This window comes from Anser brachyrhynchus, assembly GCF_964034855.1.
Source record: "Anser brachyrhynchus genome assembly, chromosome: 1".
NCBI classification, from domain to species: Eukaryota; Metazoa; Chordata; class Aves; order Anseriformes; family Anatidae; genus Anser; species Anser brachyrhynchus.
In genome coordinates, this window is record NC_137694.1 from 17,010,552 (window position 1) to 17,018,981 (window position 8,430).

The 8,430-nt window shown below is 40.3% G+C and overlaps 1 long non-coding RNA gene across 1 annotated transcript; it reads right to left on the reverse strand.

Annotated features, from left to right (window-relative positions):
- Nucleotides 1–875: 875 nt before the first annotated feature.
- LOC308188020 lies at nt 876–7,616 on the reverse strand. The gene is made up of 3 exons (XR_013945101.1): nt 7,480–7,616; nt 4,224–5,501; nt 876–1,794 (listed from the first exon to the last, which is right to left on the reverse strand). It is a non-coding gene; the product is annotated as an uncharacterized lncRNA (long non-coding RNA).
- Nucleotides 7,617–8,430: the final 814 nt, after the last annotated feature.

The window sequence follows — 8,430 nt, forward strand, 5'->3', positions numbered from 1 at the left end:
AGGCACACTGGCAGAGCTAATTGCAGGAGGGCTCCTGGCCATCCTGGGGTACATGAAGAGCCCCGCAGGTAAAGCATCCACTCTGCTAAACAGAACCTGAAGGGAAAGTGACTTTCATGAAAATGAAGAAAAGAAGGAGGGAACTGGGAACTATTAATTCCTTGACGAGCTATAGTTGAGAAAATGTGATGAACTACAGGTTAATTCGTTTCCTGAATTAATGGTTATTATTTTCTAAATGTCCATCTGGGTGAATCATGAGGGTTTTCTCTGGTGCCTAATTTTTCTATGGTAAAGATTAGGATGTAAGCAGTGTTGGAAAGAATGCAAATCACATATTGGAAATCAGGGCAGTTTCATCTTAATTTCCAACTTCTAATTCACCATTTCTTCAACTTGTACGGTAAGAAAGGCAATATTAAGGTTTGTTTAATTCTAATCTTGCACTAAACCCAAGGGATTAAAGCCCTCACTGGCTTTTCAGAACAGGTTACTTCATTCTGTTTTAAGTATTTGAACACGTTAGGTGTTCCTTTCCATGCACTATTCTGGAGTCAATTACTTATGACCATTATGCTGGTTCTGATGCACCCAACATACAGGTCTGTTGTGAAAACACTACCACGAGATGGTAGATAATACTAAATATTTAATGAAATTTGGATCCCTTTAGGGATGCGGAACTGAAACCAACTGAAACATACACTGACAGGAGGTCTCCTACTCCCAGTAGATGTGGAAGGAACATCCCTGGCCATCCCCAGGCCCTTCAGAGGCATGGGTGTGCTGTGTGTGCAGGAGCATTGTGTGCTGCACTGCAGACATCCTTCCCTGGAGAAAGATGGACAGAGCAAATGTGCCAGGGAGAGCAATTTAATTGCTTCTTGTACTGTGGGAAGGCTTCGTGGTTTTACACTGCTGAGTAAGTTATAAGACATGATATAGAACACAGTCATTAAAATGTACTGTACTGAAAGGTAGTTAACATTTACATCAGGTTTATTAACTGGGAAGTTTACAGAAAGTGTAGGGATTTACTTGCCAAAGTAAATTCACTTAAACGTAATATAAAGAATTTCCACAAAACAAAACAATATAAATAAATAAATAAAAACACTTCAATATCTTCCATCCATAGAAATGTCTGAATCTTTATCTGACTCAAAGCAGCCAACCCAAGTATGGAGGAACACCAGATCCTGCCAGGCCCCAGCCTTACAGCTCATCACTCAGGTGCATCGCTTACAAAAGCCAGTGACGCTACATTATGGTTGCTTCCAGCATTAAACCAGGAGTTGTCTGCAATCTTCTATGTATGATACAAATCAAGGATGATTCTCAATAACAGTTTTCTTCTGGCATTCAGAAATATCAAAAGAAACATCAGGAGGAAGGCCTCCAGTTATATCTCCTGCAGAAGAGGCCTGTACTGAGCCATTCAGATGTTTGTCTTCTCAAGTACAGGTTCAGGTAGTTTGTAAGCAGCTATGGCCCACGCATGGTAGTCATTCAAACAAAAATAGCCTAGGCAGGTCTGTTTTATAAGGTACCTTGGAGACACGGCCTCTGTGAATATCTCCTTACAGTTGTGAGTTATGGTCCCATGTCAAAATATCCCCCCCACCCCCTCCCCCAATTAAAAAAAATAAATTAAATCAAATTAAAAACAAAAACCAAACCCACTTATTTTTCTCTGTTTGAAAGATTCTCCTTTTCTTCTTTCACCTCATCCTTACCTCCTACCTTAGGGGTGCTTGTCCAGATGCTTTCCGCAGCTGTCAGGTGCACCATGATCTGAAAGCAAGCATCAAAACAGGGATGGAAATCTCATCTGCTTTAATTATTCCCTCTCCTGAAATTGCAGGCCTTGTTCGTTTTCTCACAGAAGCAATGTGGATTACCATGTGGTCTACAGGCAGCTCCCGTTGTGTGACACACGGTTAATTTAAGGAAAAGCTGAAGAAGGTTTCAGTCTTTGGAACTGGCAGGCCTTCCTCTGTGACCTGCTTTATCCACATGAAAAAGAGCTTGGGTGAAGGTTACTGCATTAGCACAGATCAGCAGCTCTAAGTGAGCTGGAATTGGCAGGCAGTGTTTCAGATTTTGGCATGTCAATCAGCAGCAGCCGCTCAACAAGACAGAAAGCAGACACCTGGAAATGAATATTGAGGAGACTAAAATTTTGCAGAAAAGGTCAGAGGTGGGAATATCCTCGAGTGAAAGTACACTAAGAAGAGGTAATAAAGAGATGTCTTTCAAAAGTTCGATTCTACCATGCTTTTCATAAAAGATATGATCTATGGTTTCATATATATTTTTCCTCACATGCTTGTTCACATTTTTTTTTATCTTACTGTACTGAACAAGGGGAGAAGATAGATATAATACCAGCCGTGCTCAGAGCACTTCAAAAATGCTGCTTGCTCACTCAAAAAAAAAAAAAAAAAGCTATCTTTTCTGTTAGAAATTGGAGAGTCCAGGTGATCCTGTGATAGGTATGTGATGATAATATTGTATTTGTTTAGCACAATGAAGCCTCGGTCCTGACACGTGCTTCTGAACAATTTTGTTTTGATTATTAATATGGTTACTATTATTGTATTCATCATCATCATCATCATTAAGAATTACACATCATCATCCCAGGTTATTTTCATTTTGACATTTCCATCCTGAAGTCCATAGGGTATTGCTGTCACTCATTTTTAGCACAATTAGGTTCATTTCCTAAATTCAGATCTGGAACCAAATTTCTTTATTTTTCTTTTTTCTTTCTTTCTTTTTTCCCCATACAGTTTTTCTCATTTCTGTTAAGAAATCAGAATCAGTTATTCTTACCACTCCATATATACTTTTTTTTTTCCAAACAAAATGTGTCATTTATGGATTCCCAGACGGAATTTTCTTCCAAAATATTATAACAAGTAGCCTTTGTACTCCCTATTCATTTTGTTACGCAGAAAGAGCTTCTACCATGCAGTGACACTGAATGTTCTGAATACCAACAGACAGCATTCTGCATGTGACATCTGATTGTCATGCTGTCATGAAAAATATCTGGATGGTACTATGAATACATTTATGTGGGGTTTATTTTAGGAGCTAGGATGACAAACCCATGTTCCTATTTCACACTGTGAAATGAGCAGCTCTGCGCTTTAAGAAAACAAATGGAGAAAAATATTTTAATATCCTATATAGTGTTGCTCCTGTTTTATGAGCAAAATGTGTTTATTTTTCTTTCCGGTTCTATGGACCCCAGGAAAATCTTTTAACCTTGCAGTTCTTTACAGCATTGCACATTAAAGCTGTCAGAAACTAAACTAATTAAACTGAAAAGCTGCTTACTTTTCTTTCTGTATGAGGTTAAAAAAAAGAAGGAGATACAATTACTGGTGAAATTAGGGCACTGAACAGATTTTAAATCTATGTGCAGCCTAAAAACATTATGAATATGAAATCTTTGTTGTATAAATTACAGCTTGCATGCAGGCCTGGGCACCAGCCTAACTAGGAAGATGATGACAAATTAGAAAGAACTTTAAGAAGAATAAAACGCCTAACATAAGGGCTATAGCGAATGATTCATGGAGAAAGACTGTAAGAGCCAAATATTTTAAGATGCCCCACACAGTGTCCCAAAATGCTATAACTGTTTACATGTCCTGAAAGATATAAGCAGTGAGACATTAGGGAGATTGTTTAGAGTGCTTCTAAGAGGTATAATTGCATATAAAGGTAGGAAACTGAGCAAAGGGAGATTCGAGTTGACTATCCAGACAAAATTTTAACAAGAGGTCTAATAGACTGTGAAATAGCTTCCCAAGAAAAGTGCTAGGAGTCACATCTCTAAAATGATTTAAAAGCTGACTGGACACATCACGTGAAAATATAATGGGAAGAGAATACAAAAGCAGCTTGTGGTATGTTTCTGGCTGGTGATTTATGTGAGCACCCATCGCCAGCCCTGCTTAGCACCCCTGTGCAGCTGGCCAGGGCTGAGACCAGGAGGAAAGTGCACTCCACGGCCCATATTTTCACCAGTTCTCCAAGCCCACTTGGGTTCCCTGGAACGCCTGCCCAGATGCTGCTGAACCCCATGGTTTTGCACACAGGGCTTTGCTTCTGGAGCCAACCCATGGTCACCAGCTGCCTGGTACTGGGGTTTGAGCTCAACCCTTGAAATCCAAGGGGGAATCTCAAAAACAGGCACTGCTGCTTACCTTTGCTGCTGGGTTGAGAGGACAACCTTGTACAGGGCAGGTGAATGTGCAACTCGGTTGATACGGGAGACTGGCTTCATTTGGATGATGACAAGCACTTGAAAATCCTTCCCAACCTTCCCCCAAAATTCATTGTCTGCTGCTGGCTTCACTGCCATAATCCTGCTATGGGGTCTGCACCACTTCATACAAATAGTCAAATGCTTACTGTCCAAAGAAGACGAGTCTTTTGCATAAGTATTAGACAACCAAGTGGAATATGAGAAATTGGGTGTCTGAAAGGGGAACCTGTGCACCTCACTTGAAGCTGAGTGGTGGCAGCATAGTCCTTATACTGCCAAGTAGAGCAGAGCCTGAAGACACTAAGGATCTGGTACTACCTGGCTCATCAGTTGGCTGATGGACATCTCCCATCTGTGAGCAACTGCACTGTGGCTTCTGGTTTCTTCTTATGAAATCCTCCACCCATTAACATGACTGCAGGTGGATACATACGCATGAAACAAACAGGAAATCAGTATTAAAATGTCAATCTAAAGTTTTCTGTGAATTTTCTATGTTAAAACTTCCTATATTCCACTCCTGCAAATACTCTGATACTCAGAAGGTTCTCCAGTGGAAACGTGCAAGGAAATTTCACACAGAATGAGGGTTACAGAAATGAAACTTTGTCCTTGTGAATGCTAGATACAGCATAGATAGGTTATACATATCCTTAGGTGGCACTGTTTGCCAAAAAAGTTCTTTCCATTACAACGTACAGAAAAGAGAGGAAAAGATTTGGGACAGGCCACCTTGGAGTCCTCAAGGAGTTAAGTGCATCTATTGAAGCAGTGGTATTAGCAGCAGTAGTAGTAATATAAATACATCTTCGAAACAAACAGAAGTGATGAATCTGTCATTAAGACACACAGTGGGGGCACCAGGAGATTCATGGTTTCGCCACAGGTTTTCCCATAAGGTTTTAGTATAATTTCTTACTTCCCTCTAGTTTTGTTCTCTTTGATTTGTAAAACAGGGATAACAATACCCATTTAGTGTATTGGAGGGACATGAGTCTGCAGTGATTTCACAATTATTTGAACAGTTCTGGCAATAAAGACCTCAACAGCAGAGGCTGAAGAGAGAAGCCAGCACTGGTTGTTAATACGGGTGTGATGCTGGACCTGGTAAATCATGCTGGGAAGCAAATTTTCATCCTTGAACACAGCAGGATACTCCTCGCAAGAGGTGTTTAGGTGACAAAAAATTGTTTTGGCTGATTTCATTGATATCCAGCTAAAAAGAAACGAACAAAAACATTTATTAAGTAGTTAGTCTTAAAACCTTGGAACAATCATTGTCATACAGCGTAGTTATCTATCTCATTTCATACCAACTCTTTGAATCTAAACATGATAAAAATATGATGTGCCATATTTGAAACAGAACAGCCAAATAATGACGGCAGCAGTCAGGAAAAGCAAAAAATATGACTACTTTTGGTTTTGAACCTGCAATAGTGAGGCCTGATGAGTTTTGTTTAAAAATGGGGATACAAAACCAATTTTCAATTCACTGATAAAAGTGAACTGCACCCTCCCATCAGCCAGCCAGAAAATGTGAAAGAATGCTGAGAAATTCTCTACAGATGATCAATACTCGGCTCCACTTGATAAATATGCCCAGACATTGGAAATAATTGCTTAAGCTCTACAATGCCATTATGTATTTGAAAAACTAGCTATAGGAAATGTAAACCACTGAGAGAACAAATTAGGGAGTACATTATCATTAAGAGCAGTATGCTTATGTGGAAAAAAGTAAAGCCACTAAGAGCTGGGCTGTATTTCCACGTGCAAAATGTCAGGAGAAATGTCTGCTCAGTGTTATATACTCTCATTCCACATGTTGACTTATTTAATACAGTAACAACTTTGTAATCCAATTACCCAGTGTTTAAAACCTAGACATGTTCTACACGTATTTACCACTCAAAATATAAGCAATCACAAAAAGAAACTCTCCTGTTCCTCTCTGCCCATCATCCTGCCTCAGCTGGCCAGTAAGAAAGCCCACACAGATTATCTCCCTCACCTTCACAGTGGATGGACACAGCAGCAGGGTAAGCAAGCAATCAATAAAACAATCGAGTTCTCCTGGTTGAGACTTGGAGCAGGGACTGTATCGGTCACCCTCGTGAAGTCCTGACCCACTGAAACTCTTTAAGCACCACTGCAGAGGTTAGCGAAGAGTTGGCCACAGGGACTGACCTCTGTGCAAGCCCACACCACCACCCAGCCAGGCACTCACAGGGCAGACACAGGAGCTTCATCAGATTTAAGATGCCCCATGATCACCTGCTTGGCTGCTTCAGGCCTATCTACCACACTTGTCCTCTGTTAACTTCTTCCTTAATCTTTGCCCATCTGGAAGACCTGACCACCTTGAAAGAAAGAGCAACCCGGCCCATTCTTGCTGCTCTCCAAATAAACAGGTTCTCCTGGCATGGGAGCCAGTCCCAGAGTGGCAAGGCCTAATTAGAAGAGTCATATGAGCAGCTTCTCTCCTTTGGCCAGTTTTGCGTTTTCTGCCTCTCCCAGTTCTTTGAGAATTGATCAACAGAGCTCACACAGAGACCTCTGACTGATGATATATAGCGGCGTGTTCGGAGATGGGGTGTTCAATTACAGTGATATGTTATATTTGAATTTATCTTACACCTTTGACCACTTTATCTGCTTCTCAAACCCTATCTCCTAGGATTTATCTCAACAGTCCCCAAACGGGAACAGCTCCCTATAGCTAATATTTTCTCTTTTTCATTTCAGACATGGAGTTTCTCTCAAAATGACACCTGTGTGAGCTATTGGAAAGGTAAAAATCCGTGCTATTACAGTGACAAATTTTCTTTGCCTAGAAATGTCAGAGCTTTAATGCCCCATATATACTTTATTGGATATGACTAGAAATTGAACCCTTTATGCCAATGGAAAGGAAACATTCCCAGTCTCCCAGGTCTAGAAAGCTTTGAGATATCTGACTGTTAAGGTATGAATTATTTTTAAGCATATGAAACCTATTTTTGAAATGTTACAGCTACTTCTAGGCTCAAAATATCTGGACTAGCAATCGTGAAAGCCCTTGGCTCTTGAAATGGGATGATATGAAATACGTATCTTCTAGACAATCAAAATCTCTCCAAAACTTTCAAAGTAAGTTATTTTAATGTTGTTTTCTGTTTGTTGGTTTCTTTCTAACAAGCTCATGGACTTACCTAATTCTCATAACCACAGGAACAAAACCGAGGAGGAACTTCCTGATTTTTGCCTGCAGCATATAAATAAGAGAAGAGGCACTGCTGTTGCTTCCCCAGGCTGCAGAAAATCTCTGAGCTGTTCTTCTAGACTTCCCCGGTTCTTGTTCTAGGTAAAGTGGAACAAAGTGGAACAAATTAAAGCCTACAGTACTCTAAACTTCAATTTATTTATTTATTTATTGCATTATGAATACTACATGGAGCAGGTCTATTATGAAGAAGGAATGCAGGAATATTGCCTCTCCATCAGCACCATCACATGCGAGCCTTTTCACCAGTTAGGTCAGTGTAGATTTGTATCCACACAAACTCACACAAGAGTGGGCAAACTTGAAGATCTGCATGCCTCAGTGTTTGCCAGAACCCAGTAATAAGCACTAGTCGTGGACAGCAGTTGGGACAAGTGGAAAATATTTCACACTGGTGTACGTTAGTCAGAATCACAGATGAACAAATCAAATGGTGAGGCTTTGCTTTTTATTTTTATATTTCTTCCAATAATGGGACTTCTTATTTTGCTAATTAAAATTAGCAAATTTAAGGTCTCATTAGTGACCTCCTAATCAGTGTATGGCCATTTCTTGTTCTTATGATCTTGTTCCACACCACAAATATTGTTTCAGGAGCTTTGAAACAGGTTGTGTTTCCTTTCCCCCACGGAACACCCTCATTGCTCTGCCTTCCTTGTGCCTGGCAGCATAAATTAGGTTGGTTCCTTCTACACATCAAAGGCAAATTAATGTGATATTAGCATAAGAAGACCAAATAAAAATGGGAAAACACATCTGTGCGTGCTGACAGACTGTTATGCTGTGATTTGTCTGGAAGAGGGAGCATCAATCCTGTGTACCATGCAGAACCTTACCACAGCAGCCATCAGACCATCCTGTCTGCCTCAGCTACGTCTGG